Raw genomic sequence first — 16271 nt, forward strand, 5'->3', positions numbered from 1 at the left:
ATTTGAAATTTTGTTTTAAATGTTCTGTATTTATCTAATAAAGGTGAAGCACAGAAAAATTTCTAAAACAATTTCAAGTTGTTTTTAAAAAATTCTTAATATTTTTTAAATTAGTTGTGTTTTGCTATTATGTTTTACTCAAATAAATATTATTTACATAGATTTCTACTTTCAGCACTATTTTATTTAGATTCAGTTACTAAGAACTTTATCGATTTTCAGTTTTCCATTAGAAATAATTACACATTCCACAAAGGAAAAGATTTTATTGAAAGAAGTGTTTAGCAGTTAATTTATATATTAAAATAATTTTAAATTGAATTATAAAATGAATGTTTTACAAAATGATCATCTAGTTATATGTACAAAAATTAAATTTTGATAATTCCAAATTTCATAAATACTTCCAAAAATATACTGTATTTGTTGGTTATAAGATATATTTTTCCCCTTATAAACTTCTTTAAAAAAATTGTCCTGCATCTCAGAAATCAAAAGCAGCAATACAACACGTGCAGAATCGAGAAGTTAGCAAATGACATATAGTTAGTGGATAGTTTATATTATGATCATAGTTGGCACACTTTTTAGTAATTACCAGGCTGTTGTTAGAGTAACAAGTGAATTCCAGTAATATATTTAAGCCAAAATCAATTAAGATTGAAATTATACCACATTTATCTAAGAGAATTTATCTAAACAAAGTAATAATTCAGTTTAAAAAAATCTGAAACAAATAAATAAATTTATATCAAATCTTAATTATATGGTTGAATAATTTGTATAATATCAATAAAATATAAATAACACTAGTTACAAAAGGTTAGAGCCAAATAATTACTGTAATGTATTGGACTATTTTTCTGCTACTATTAATAAATAAGTTATTAAGTTATTTGGTATTAGAGGTAGGTGTTAGATGCAATCTCTTATTAAATTTAATAATTATAATAAGTTAATATTTTATCAAATAATTTAGAATATTCTGGAAGAAAAGAATAGGCTTGGAATGGGACTCAAAACTGCAACTTTGCTTACCATGCAGCTGCATGGCCAGTTATGTTACCCTGACCCTGAGTGATTCTTCACTTACAGATATATTTAATTATCTATATAACCATCCACAGTTACTCATTGAGCCAACTGGGGTTAACTCCTATGCCCATGGCTTATATACTCATCCACTATGGCATTCAGCCAGTTACTGCTTTACTTTGGCATTGTGTATATATACATACATAAACAAATTATTAATAATTTATTTATATTATTACTTTATAATTTACTTGGAGTAAATTATTGAGTAATAGCATGATATGTTACAGAAATCTTTTGGCTCTAATGACCATATTTACTCGCGTATAAGACGAGGTTTTTATTCATTTATCACAGCTTCAAATTCCTAGGTCGTCCGTCCTATATGTGCGAGCAAAAGATTCTTTGTGTTTTTGCAAATAATTTTTGTGAACTGTATTCGCATTTTTTTACCAGATGCTTACCCTCTTGTATTTAAAAATGTAAGTATTTTATGTGGGTCATTTGAATTGTTCTTGTATATTGTCAGGAGTAAAGATGAATAACAATAGGAAAAGCAAAGCTTTTGAATTGAATTCCAAATTGAAATTCCAAAATCACATGGGAGTTCAATATAAGTTTAATCCATTCCCATGTGAAAACAGATGATTATTCAGAAATCAGAATTTGGAGAAACTTATAAGTATAATCGATGGAGAGTAGATTCGACTGTTAAAAATTGGCAAAAAAGGTTTCAATTGTCCAGCTTTACATGAACAAATTATGTTGTTGATTTTACAAGATTTTTCCTTAAAGTTTAAGATGCCAGTAATTTTTGTGGGATAATGTGTGCATTTATGTTTATTTGATATTTTACTTGTGATTAAATGAAATAAAATTAGAATTGTATTAATAAATCTAATTTTCTTTATTTTGATCTTTAAAGTCACACCTCATCCTATATGTGAGGTCGTCTTATATGCGAGTGAATACGGTAATAACATCAGGTTCAGGATGTTTATATATGTATATAAACACCATGCCGGGGTAAAGCAATAGCTGGCTGAGTGCCATAGTGGATGAGTATATAGGTCATGGTCATAGGAGTCATCTCCAGTCAGTGCTGTAACTGTGGATAGTTATATTGATAATTAAATATGTCTGGAAGCAAAGAATTCTTCAAAACCTAGGTAGCATAACCGGCAATACATTCACACAGTAAGCAGGCGTTGCAGGTTCAAGTTTTGCTCTGAACTAATTCTTTTATTCCAGAATATTCTAAATTTTTTAATAAGAGATTGTGCCTAATGCTTACCTCTAATATCAAATTACTTAATAATTTAATTATTAATAGTAGCAGAAAAATAGCTAAATCCATTACAAAAATTGTTTGGCTCTAATTAACAAGAACATTGGTTTTGGTTGTTTATATATGTGACAGAAGGCTTAGCCACACATTTTCTGTAATGCTGTGTTTAAGGCTTTTGTATAATATCATTGTAATTTGACAAAATTACTAACTATTGAATGAATGAAGAGTAATTGAGTTAATATTTAATTAATATTCTGCTTACATAATTTTTTTTTAAATACCAGTTGAAATTATCCAAGTTTTTATTCTGCAAATGGGCTGGAAACGTTTTACAAAGAACAGTGATAAAAATAGTCATTTTTATCACTATCCATAAAGAATTAATTAAACTGTTTAATATACTAAACAGTAACAAAAAGATATAATTTGTTTTTGTATTTCTCTTGCTTAATTGATTTTGCTTTATATTAAAAAAATTATATTAATTGCACTGTAATTTGTATCTATTTATAAATAATTTAGTCATTGGAATAGTAAAATTAATGAAATCTTAGCTGCAAAAAGCAGAAACTATTGATATGTTTTGATATGCTTAACATGTTTCCTGAAAACAAAAAATAAATGTGTGTTCTTTATACTTTTTACTTGATTTTCAGATAATCAAATCATTTATAAAATTTTGTAATTTATTGACTAATTGTCCTAAACATTATACCAAAAGTGTGTAAATCTTTTTACTGAAAAGTGTGTATCATATTCATTTAATTGTTCATTTTTAATCATATGTGAAATATATATTGAAACTTTTTAGCCTTCATCAAAAATTTTGTTTTACTTAAATTTATTGTATTTTATTTTAAAAAATATTAAAAGTCATAATGCTAACATAAATTTTAATAGCTGCAATATATGGGATGTCCCTTAAACATCTGTCCAGGGGCAAGAGAGATCTTTCCAACATTGCACAAGTGTGTGCATATTGTGCATGCTTGTTCCAGTGCTAAAATAACCAAAGGGAAGCAATTTAAGACAATTTAGTATTACATACAAATAATCTCTTTACTGTAAAGAATAAAGACAACAAAATTACATTCAAAATACCACAAAAACCAGTAAAAGAAATAAAAATTATTTACTTATACAGGTGTTTTCATTCATTTGTAACAAACATCATCAATATTCTCTAAGGAAAACAGAACAAGCCAAAAAATACTCTAAACAATTAGTTTTCTGCTGTTGTGCATGTGATAAAGACAAAGTTGTAGAAATTGATACAAAAATGTGAGCTTTATTTTGTTAGAGAACTTGTTCAAAATTACCACCTTAAGCAATAAAGCAAAGATGACATTTAAGCATAGCTTTATGAGTAACACTTAGCATTCCTGGTGTCACTGTTTCACAGATTGTGTGTATATCTCCAGTTTACCAACATCACACAGTATTGCTGGGTATGCATCATGTACTGATGCTTTTAGGTAATTCCATAGGAAAAAGTCCAGAGGAGTCAAGTCTGGGGAATGATAGCCATGGAACAGGAATGTGTTGTTCTATCCAGTGTTATCAAACCATTCTGTTTGCCACTGATCCACAACTATCCAGGAACAAAATGCACCATTCTGATGATGGTACTAAACTTGCTTTAGTTGTGCCAGTGGCAAGTTATCAAGTCATCTGTCCACTGTCATGTTTAGGATATTCAGATATCAGTTACTATTCAGGTACCATCTACTCTTGGACCACACTCTCCAGTGTCATTTTTTAAATGGATTAATTTTTTTCCCTGGATGAATAAGTATCAATTAATGCTGGAACAAGTATGCACCATGTATTGTACTGTACATACATTTATGTAATGCTGGAAAGAACTCTCTTGCCCTTGGACAGACATTTAAGTGAACACCCTGTATAAGATATTCCAAAAAAGGCCATTTCAGATTTAAATCTCTGGTTATAAATAGATATAGAAGTTTGAGATTTTGGGTATATTGATAGATTTAAAAGCTTTATTGCTGTTTTGATAATTTAATCTTTGAACTTTTTAAAGCCACAACCATTTTAATTTTTTATTTCAAATCATAACCCATATTTTATGGCATGTAATTTTACCTATCAGATGCTCAAAGTTTTCGCTGTTGCCTGTAACGCCATGTTGAATTTTCATCAATGTTAAGCATAACGAAAATTACACGTTTTTGAAAAGAATGATTGCGGCTGTTGTGTTGTCTGAAATTATTTTTTTTATTTTGCACAAAAAATAGATATATTAATAAATGTAGTAACCAAAAAAATTACATTTTGGAAGTTAGTTTTAATATAAAAATAATAATGACTAGTGACATCTAGTTTCAAAAACGTTTCGATGCTGAAACAAGATATCTCAGGTCGACCAGTCAAGGTCACCCTGAGATATCTCAGGAATAACACAGGACAGGTTAAAGGATTTTTAAAATTTTCTGAATCTAGTGATACAATCAAATTTGAAATCAAGTGATACATTTAGAAGCTACATCTGACAAACCTTATTTACTAAATTTTATTAAAAGTACAAATAACAAACAGTTTTCACTGAAAAGTTTTTAAAATAATAAGATACTGCAGAGAACCATTGTAAACCATATTTACATGAGGTTTTTAATAGGATTCATTTTGTTTGTTAATGATTCATATTCAACAAGTCAGCTAAGTATTGAGTTTAAAAAAATTCTCTGAAACAAACATATCCAATAAATGACCTTTTATAAATCAGCACCCACTTTAATAATTCCAACAAAAACTGTAAACTCTAGCTAATATGTGAGAGACCCAAAAATAACAGGAACAAATTCAGAAAAAATCATGTATTTATTTTAACAAATTCATATTTTAATCTCCTTCAAAATACTCTCCATTAGCCTCAATATACTTGTTCAAATGTTTTTTGCATTGTTCAAAACATTAGAAAATTCCTGTTCTGAAATGTCTCTTAGTGCTTCTGTCATTTTTGTTTTTACCTCTTATACTATCTGAAATTGCTTCCCTTTGAGTTCCCTCTTCATTCTGGGAAACCAAAAAAAAAAAAAAAAAATTCAAGATGTGAGATCAGGCAAATATGGGGAATGGGGAGGAGGGTCATGCCATTTCCTGTCAAAAACTGTTGCACAGTGAGCGCCGTGTGAGTGGGTACACTGTCGTGATGGAAAAACAAATTCCCTGTTCACCACAAGTCCCTTCTTTTCCTTCTCACAGCATCAAGAAGTCTTTTTAGGACTTCCAGATAACAATATTGATTGACTTTTATATCATTGTCAAATACACTGATTTTGTGAAAATTTGACTGTTTGACCTTTTTGCTGTTATTAATTACTTAATTGATTGTTAAAGAAGTTATTCAAATCATTAATGATTGTTGCAGGATTGTTATTTTTTCAAAGAAGAAAACAGTATTTTAAGAGACAAAAATAAAATTAAAATGTTGCACAAGGTTATCTATTGGTCACATGAATTTAAAATTTGATAAGAAACACAATACACATGCATGACTCAGATGCAAGTTCTGATTGGCTAGCACATGTCGAATGATCACTCCTGAAAATATTATCACTTTGCCCAATCAGGTGATAGCAGTATTCATGATGACCGGTCAATCTTATAAATTATGATAAAAAACCTGGAATTTTTATAGTGCCCGATTTTATTTGTCATTATTCATAATGCCCAACTGTTATGAATAATGCCTGCATTAATCACTTAGTCCATAACATATACAGGGTGAGTTTTTATTTTGAGACAATGAAATATTGTAATTGGATCTCATTATTTCGGAAAAAGGTTTAGACAAAAGTTGCTAGGGTTTCGAAGGGGTGATCAGTTGGTGACCTTGACCCTCAAGGTCATTTGTCTATTTTTTTCAATGGGAATACATATTTTTGACCCTGGCAACATGGAAAGAGTGGGAAATTTCACAAACAGCCATGACCTTGAGTACCCCAAATTTTACTTCTGAAGATCATTTGAAGTGCAGCGCAACAAATGCATCAGAGCGGAAGGGCATCATTTTGAACGTTTGTTATTGATTTTGGGGAAAAATTTTATATCTTTCTAACAGTGAGAAGTAAAGTGACTCATCGAAAACAAGCACCACAATAGTGAGAGGCAAGCTGACTCACTGAAAATAAGCACCTCAAAGGGAGCAGAAAACTACTGCATCCACATCATTATTCCTGGATAGTGCTGAAAGTAGTGAATTCTTTTAAAGGTCAAAGTAATAAGGTGAAAAAATGTAAATTTTACCTCCATGTCTATTCCACTAATAAAAAGTATGGTTTTCCATTAGAAAAAGCTTTTAATTTTAACCTTAAAATAATCTTGACCTTTGACCTAGACCATAAGGTCAAGGGTATATCCGATTGTGAAACTTCCCACTCTTTCCATTGCCAGGGTCAAAAATATGTATATCCTTTGAAAAAATAGGCTTGACCTTGAAGGTCAAGGTCCCCAATTGATTGCCCCTTCGAAACCCTACAACTTTTGTCTAAACCTTTTTTCAAAATAATGAGATCTAATTAAGATATTTCATTGTCTCAAGATAAAAAACTCACCCTATATAATATTATTGGATGTGTTTGTCAATACTCAATTTCTTGAGCAAATTCTCTGAAACAATATTTGTGCCCACTAGTGATTCCCCCAAGCAATTCTGTTCCCTGAACTCTGGGAGTTCAGTTGTGGGTTTACATCTTGCCCGGATGGGCTGGCCACATGGAGTTTTCTGGATTTTTTTCCATGTCTATAATGCCGGAATAGAGGCCATTTACCCTTAAAAACACCTTTTGGAAGGCATCCCCCTAGGCAGATCGCCCAAGTGTTTCATTGTCATAACTAAACAAACAAAATGAAACAGTATTTAAATTTAATCCTAAGAAAGCAATTTTAATACAATAAATCTTTACTTTTTTTATTTTCTAATTTTATAGAAAATGAAATTAGAGTAAATGAATTTAGAAAACCAGATAAATGAAAATAGAGAATGAAAAACTAACTATTTTGAAATTTCAAAGCTAAACCAAACTTTTGACATATAAAGTTCAAAGACTAAACTATTTTGTTTCAGTATTTTTTTTTTGGTTATATTATCAAAATAGCATACAAAAATACAATTTTTAGATCTGTTGCTGTGTACAGTTTCAAACTTGTGTTAATCCCAGAGATATAAGCCTGGCACAACCTTTCTGGGACACACTATATATATTCATAGAAATCTAAAGGTTTGTTATTTCTTTCACAGCAATACCATCACTTAGTTTAATAATAATTTATATTTAAAATAAATGTATTTGTATTTATTTTTTTTTATATAAAAAATATTTGACAGTAGTATCAGTGTAAGGCTTGATCAAAGAATTTGCATTTAATTCAAAATTTTCAATTCAGTAGCATCACAATTTATCATTTGTATATTAGAATTGAAATCTAGTTTGAACAGAATCTGTAACTATTGTATTTGAACAAGAAAATTGTATGTGCTTTACATATCCATAGTTTGTTTTCATATACAAACATTTATAAATTTATCCTCAGAATAATGTGCAATTTTATTTTGACTGAAGTGGTAAATTATAAATGAATATAAAATATCTATTTTAATCTCCATATTTTTTTTGTGCTCTTTTGAACATCTAGTATGTTTCCTTTTGATGTTACATTGTAATGTGATCTGTTCTGAAGACTTTCTAATTGGCAAATAGTCCAAATTTTAGTTGAATTCAATATCTGTAGTATTACTAATACTTTTAACTGAAATGACAATAGGCTGAACAGATATGAAATTTACTAGTACAGATATTGACAACTACATCATAACTTGCTCTTCTGCAATTGTCAAAAAAAGGTGAGATTCTTTTGACATTAGATGATGATAAGGCATTTTACTTTGAGAAATAATGTTATGAAAAATGTTTCTTGAAATTGACAAAATATGCTTTTTAATATTAAAAAAATTAGATTATGATTCCTTTCGTCAGTTTCATCAGATATACGATATATAGATGATCTCAACTTGAGCCTGTGTTGAAAGAAATATTTAGATTGAAAAGAATAGTAATAAGACCTTTTGAGAAACAATGATTTATAGTACATTAGAAACTGGAAATCTTTTAAAGTGTATTGAGAAAATAATGAAATGAATCAACAAGTGACAAATGTTACAAAATTATTAGGATTTATATGGAATTAATTAGAACAACATTTTTTTTTTTTTTTTTTTTTTGCTCTGATTCATTGTTCCATTCAGCAATTAAAAATTTTTTTTCAAAAATTGTGAAAGAAAAATTTCTTACTGAATTTTAAAATTTAAATTGTTAACTTTTAGCATATAAGTGACATTTCTAACTGGAATATGCTCATTGCTTGAAACTCTGACATTCTTTGTTTTTAAACCTTTTTGTTAATGAATTTTATTATTTTTGAATTTTACTGCCATTAATTTGAAATAACATTTCAATTTTCTTAATCAAATAGTAATTATTTTTTAACTGACTTGATATTTTACTAAAATCAAGATTCTGGAGGTCAAGCAGGAATTTTGAAAATGTTTAGCAAATTTTTAAAAAAATTTTTTAATTTGCCTTTTTTACACCTTATTAAAGCCAAATGATTGCTGAATTCAATTGGACTATATTACAGTGACTATTAACAACTAAATAGTGAGAAATTTGGTACTAGAGGCATTTAATCAGGCAATGGTTTGGATTTAATATAACTATCAAGCTTGGATATGTTTATATATTTTAAATTATAAAAAGATATAAAATGTAGAGGCTACTCGTTACTTTAAAAAGAGTGAATACAAAGTTTTATTATACAGTCAAACCTCTGTTTTCAAACATAATTTGTTCCTAAAAGTTGTTTGAAAACAAATTTGTTCTGAAACTGAAGCAGATTTTCCCGTAAGAAACAATATGAAATGTTTTAATCCATTCTTGGCTCCAAAAATAAAGCTTTTTTTTTTTTTTTTTTTTTTTACCTTTTCAGCTGTATTCATTTCCTTTTTAAAAAATGTTCATTAAAAAGTTCTTGCATTTAATTAATACTGTTAAATATAATGCCAAACATCAATTATGTACTAATGAGAAATAATTAAAAACATTATATTTAATAATAAATTTTTGTTGTTTAATTTGACTTAAGTACCATTAAACATGAATTCTTGGATGCCATTTATATTACGTGAATGTCAATTAACACAATTTCATTAATTAATTTGATTTAAATTCAACTGTGGCTCCGACCGAGAACAGAATTAATATCTTTCCTGCATATGAATTGAAATCTAATTTAAATTGCAACACAAAGTGTTTGGGGTGATGATGATGATAACTAAATTTTCAGAGAATTAACCTAGTTGTTCTATCATGATAACATTGTTTATTTTCATTAAAATAGTTTTGAGTGCAAAAGTATCTTCTTTTTTGATTTCATAATTTTCTGTTTTCTGAATCTGTTATTTTATAACTTTTGGCTTCTCTGAAAACTCAAAATCATTATAGAATGAGATTTCAAGTGCACAGATTAGTATAGCTTAGTACCTAATTGTAAACACTAAATGATGAATTATTTTGCAAAAGTTTTCAAATAGAGCAAAAACATTGGAATAAATATATTTATATTTAAAGATAATTCAAAGAGAAAAAAACTATTTTTAATTTTTATGTTTATTAGATAAAAATTTTCAATATTTAAAACAAATTCTTTGATCAGGCATTATATAAGTTGGCTTTTACTGTACAGTATATCAGTTGTGTGAACTAACGTTTTTATTATTTTGAGTTCAAATCCTAAATTTATTTAATATAACTTTATTTTAAAGAACAATATATTAGACAATATTTAAAATAACATTCAATAATATGCATAAATTACTGTTATTTAATTTATTAATTTGTCTTTTGTTCTTAAATTGTAAATTCATTATGAACCATTTTGTTCATTACTTAACATTAGTAAAATTTAGTACTCTATTACAATGCAATTTTACTTTTTTTATTGTTTCAGATTACAAAGTGTTTTGGATTGGTGACATTCTACTGTATATATAATATGTAACTTTCTATGTAAACCAAAGCATATATCTTGAAATTATTTTAAATCAAAAAGCTTAATACTATTTTACATAATTTTTTTATTAAACTTTTGTTCATATTTTTATTATTTTTCATTTTCATATAATGCATTTATGATTTATTTATGCTTATTTTTGTTTTAAAAATAATTATTGCATTTTAAATTACTTTCAAAGATTCTAAATATAATTATTATTATTATTAAAAACTATTATGTAGTTTCGTTACTATTATTTTGCTAATACAGTGATTAACTTTAAAACCAAATCTCTGTATTAGCAAATGTCAGGTCCTAGATAGCTTTTGTGTAAATAAATTTCTATTATGTTTAGTGTAAGGTGTTTGCTGTGTTACTCATAAATTTAAAAACTTCCTTAAATTATTAAATTTAGAATCACACAATCAACTAAATTTTTATGTTGCAATGTTTAAAACTGTTGCTTTTTGCATTTTATTGTAATTTTCTTGGAATGCTTTATACAATTATGTGGAATTCTGAGAATTACATCAGTAGCAGAAAGAACAATCATCATGTCTATATATCATTAATCCTTCTTTTTATTGCAATCTACAATCAATGTATATATATCATCAATTAAATGGAAGTATAAAAGTTATTTATAATTAAACAAAAAGTAGTTTACAGTGTTTGTGTGATTTTTCCTAATTAACATAGTGAGACAAATTTATCTATTTTTTTATATTTAAAAAAATGATTGTGTTAAATAAGTATTAAATTTTTTTACGTCACTTTGCAAAATATATTCTCTACATTAGATATATTTATCATCATTTATTTTATAGAATATAAAAACAAAACAGTAGTTATGCATAATCAATATCATATAAATTATAATAAATTTTTAAATGCAGTTGAACCTCCAATAATGGCCACTTCTAAACAGTGCTCATTTTTTAATCAAATCTTCATACAAAATAATGTCCAAATAATGGCCATTTTTTTATTTTCTGTCAGAGTCCATTGTTCAGTTGTTTGACTGAATAAAGATAACATGATATGAAACATTTACCATCATTAGTATTCAGTGTTATAAATCATATAAATTAGTGATAATTTAAAGTAATTTTTTGAAATTAAATGAAAGTTTCTATTGGATAAATTTAAAGTTTTCCTTTGGCTCAGCCTTTCAGTAAAATGAAATTATTGAAACTGGTGATTGAGACAATTTCAGAACAGAAACAATAAAGTCCGAAGATGAAACTGCAATGCACAGAAGCTTGTGTAGACAAACTTCATGTACAAAATTCATTGGACAAAACAACATATGTTTTTATTATTATTAATATTGTAACAATTGTTATATACTTTACAGTCAATTTTTTTTAAATTCAAAAACTGGGAACTTGTTTGTGAAAATAAAATATATGCATATATATTTTGTTTTACAAGTATACAGATTTTGGAATATGTTTATAAAAATTACTACTATATTATAAGTTTTGTGTTATTTTATCATTAAATGCCTGTAAATAATAATAAACTGACATGCATTTTTCAAATTAAGATCTTGCACTTACATTTACGCCTCATACTTTAAAGTTTTCAAGTTACCTCTACTCAGTTTTTTGACAAGCATTATATTATTATGATCAGTATTTATTTTATGAAGTCCATCTGAAATCTTTATTCTTGTACTATATGCATTATATACTCTACAATAATTAATACTGACAGCCAGATGGCCAAGGTTATAAAGCTTTCATCCTACCACTGAGGACCCATATTCAAGTCCAGATAGAAATTTTGGGACTTTTTCATGAATGATCTGTCCCAGACATGTTAAGCCTCCACATATGGCAACATCTATTTGTGGGACTTTCTGAAATCATGATGGAAATGAAAGAAAAGACCATCCTAGTGCCCATGGGATGGTCACGGGAATAAACTTGCATTAGTTTTGGCCAACATAGGTATTACTGGTTGTAAGTTATTAAAAATTTATTTTTGATTCTGAACCATCAGTTGTACTTGCTAATGACACAGTACAGTCAAACCTGTTTTTATGCGGTCTTTTTTTGTGCGATTTTTTTATGCGATTTTTTATTTGTGCGGTATAGTCGGCGACTAATCTCGTACGATTTGTCATGTTTCACGTTGACTTATTATAGCTAAATAAACTTATTATAGTAATATTATTGCATGAATACGCAAAAAATGAAATAATTTATTTTTTAAGTCAACAAAACACCACCTGGACAAAAATATGTAAAACAGACGATAGACGAGACGATGCAGTCAAGTGCTGACATCTGTTGTCAATAAATTCTATTTCGTACGGTTTTGAGTTATTTTCTATGTGAGACTTTTTTTTTTTTTTTTAATGCGTTTTTTTTATGCGGTCCCTATCCACCGCATAAAAACAGGTTTGACTGTACATAATTAAAATGTTATACTGAAATGGGCAATATACACACTATATAATAACTGGTAAGTTTATTCATGAGATTTTGTTTGCATGGACTTCTGTGCTTTGCAGTTTTGTTTTTGAGCTTATCATTTGAATTTCTGTGTTATGATTTGCTTGATTGATTATTTGATGATTTACTTTAATTGCTGTTACAGAACAGATTTTAATTCAATCCTTAATGTCTTCTTTTACTTTTTCCACCAGACTGAATGTATATAAATCTTCCAATGCAAATAATTTTCTTACTTTTCTTTGATTTTAAAATTGTTCATATTCATTATGCACTGAACAATCACTGCATTAGGAACACCTGCTTAATAATGAGTTAGTCTATTTTTCTGAGTGATCATGACTGTAAATGCCACAGCATGGGCTCTGCCAGATGCCAAACATCTACTCTTAACTGGACTCATGCCTGCTTGAAGCAGTTTTGTTACTTGATGCACATTTTGTATAGGAGTGGGTGACAACCTCACCACACACTCCAGTATATTCCAAACATGTTCAGTAGGGTTTTGGTCTGAGTTTGGGAGCCAAGGCAGAATGCAGAATTCATTGTCCTGTTTTTCCAACTATTCCTGAGTGAGCCTCACCCACTGACATGGTGAATTATCATGTTGAGGCATGTTTAACCACACAACATCAGAATGTAAATAAAACTTACAACTCACAAACCAATTACCCAGTGTGAATAACATTTAAGTGACAAACATTTTCGTTACCCCCTTCTGGGCACTACTTCAGGTCAATTCTTATTTCAACTAGGCTGGCCATTGACATTCAAAAATAAATCGAATGGTATGGATTTCGAATATGGTATGTGCATGCATTCTCTGTAAGACGATTAAAAAAGGTCGAACATTAAGTTGAGTTGGAACGCAGAGAACTACTGCGCATGCATTCGGTTCAAAATAGGATTGAAAATTAAATGCCTTTGTCAGTGCTGTAACTAGGATTTTGGATGCCTATGGCCAAGGATAAAAATGGTGCCTCTTTAATTTTTGTTATTAAATAAAAATAAAAATGGTGGTTTATTTCTGAAATATATGTTCATAGAAATTACAGATAATAAATACTATATAAATATAATTACAGAAGTTTTTTGTGTTATTAATTTTGAATACATATTATTCTGAAACCTTCTCATTGGCACCTTTATTAAATCGGCACCTATGGCGGGAGCCACGTTTGCCATACCCTAGTACGGCTCTGGTCTTTGTCAAGTATAGCCTGCCATGCCATCGACAGATACATCTCCTTCTTAAAATTAATGCATGTGGTTCTGCTGCAGGCTTTAAAGATTTTGATGGAATCATGCTCTGGAAAGAGAGTGCTTTCCAGAGCATGATACTGTCATCATTAGCTTGTGGAACTCCAGCTGGGCAACCAGGAGATGCAGCTTTATGCTGTTTATGCCAGATTCTGACCTAGCCATCAACATGGACCAGCATAAAATGGGACTCATCACTCCAGACAACCTTCTTCCACAAGTCCAATGATACATTTCTCTCACCCATTGTTTACAGTGATGTGTGGTCAATGGAAGCATTCATGCAGGTTGATGGTTATTGAACCCTTGTTGATGTAATGCATCAGTACTTGGCATGGTCATTGTCAAAACACATTTGCCTTGTTCACTGTCATACTGGTGGATAATCTGCTTTTTCTTGTAGCATGTCTTTGTTCGGATACCAGTCTTCACGCACTACACTCACCTCCGGAATCAATCACATTGTGGCCACTGTGTGATCTAGTGAATTTTTGTACATGATCCACTTGTGATATACCCTGAACATTGTGGTACAAGAACAATCAATGAGTGTAGCTGTCTTGGAAATACTGGCACTCAATGATCTGTCATGCCCCAATGATCTGTCTGTGTTCTATCCCATTTGTCCAACACTGGCAACTACTGCCTTCTACTGTGTAAATGACAGGTCAACATGCTGTAAAGTACTATTTTTTTTAGTAGCTTAGGAAACCGACTATAATTACGGTCGGTGAAACTTCCGTTAACCTAACGGGTACTTTACGCGGATTCGAGATTAGTTTGCCAGGCCTGGGCTTTTAAGCGTGCACCGAAAAATTAGTAATAATAACGACAAATATCAAGTCAGATCAAAAGTTCTGATATATTTAATTAGCAACTAGAATGTACTACGTACAAATGTCAATAATCCAAACAAAATTTATTAACGAAAATCAACAAGTCAACCCGACAATAAACTTAGCTACTTAGCTTAACTTAATAGTAATTCCCCTTTGAAATTCGACAAATCAAATACTTAGCAACTATGAACAAAATCTCTTACTAATTAAACGTCTATCCGTCACCTCACTATACGAAGAAAACTATTTTCTCAATACTTTCGATATCGTCAAATCGTCAATCAAACTCCTCTTTAGCACCTTGGATCGTCCAATTATCAATCTGGACTTCTATCAGAAAATACTTCGCTTTCGAATTAACCTCGCTCTCACAGTCGCCTCGATTTGGAATTCACCTCGATTTGGAAATCACCTCTGTTTGGAAATCACCTCTGTTTCTTCGGTTAACGTACGGGTTTTATACTGTGAGGTGACGTCACACTTGAGCTGGGTTACTCCCCTTATTTACATACTTAGTTGCTAACATTAACTTTCTTTTCTGGCAGCTTTAAGTTTCTGACAAAGCTTATAAACCGTTTACAAAATATTTATCATAATTTTCTGGGATGTTTAAGACGGTTTATCAAGTATTTCTCTACTAGTGATTGTGGGGACTCCCCCCTCCATTTTTTTTTCTGCGGACTGTTACTTCCGCTGGGCAGCGCAAGTGCGCAAGATGTTTCCTATGGCGCTTATTTCTCCGTGAGTTGTTTTATCTTCATTTTTCATTACTAACAAGAGAGTGGTGGGGAACCTTTGTCTTAAATAAACATAAACCCCAAACAAAAGATAATAAAACGGACTCAGTTCCTTACAATGCAAGACTGCAGAAAATTGTGGCATGGCAATTACAAGATATTTCCAAGTTGGTGCTGATGTGGTGTTCCTAATGCAGTGATCATTCAGTGTATAAACGAAAGCATTGAATACTACAATTGAAACAGATATATCTTAACAACAAAATTAAAGTAATAATTATTTAGTTACTATTTGAATACTGTGTGCAGCTCATTTAACATGAATAGCTTTTATAATTTATCTTTAATTTATTCACATTTAATAAATTGCAAAATGTATATCGATTCTATAGAATGAAAACATAAGAAACCATGATTTTGTGTATTTTTCATATTTTTGTTAATTGTAAAAGTTTATCCATTTAGAAGAATCAATACATTTGTAAATCTATTTTTGTCAATAGATTCAATTTAAATCCATTTTAGAATTATACTCAATCTACATATATATATATATAACATTTTTTATTTTCAT

At 29.4% G+C, this 16271-nt stretch overlaps 1 protein-coding gene across 2 annotated transcripts in view; it reads left to right on the forward strand.

Moving 5' to 3' along the window:
* LOC136988738 (ragulator complex protein LAMTOR1-like) overlaps window positions 1-16271 on the forward strand; it is a 49446-nt gene that overhangs the window by 26452 nt on the left and 6723 nt on the right. The window lies entirely within an intron of this gene.

The sequence above is a fragment of the Centruroides vittatus genome, unplaced genomic scaffold (genome assembly GCF_030686945.1).
Source record: "Centruroides vittatus isolate TY-2023 unplaced genomic scaffold, ASM3068694v2 scaffold_386, whole genome shotgun sequence".
Lineage (NCBI taxonomy): Eukaryota > Metazoa > Arthropoda > Arachnida > Scorpiones > Buthidae > Centruroides > Centruroides vittatus.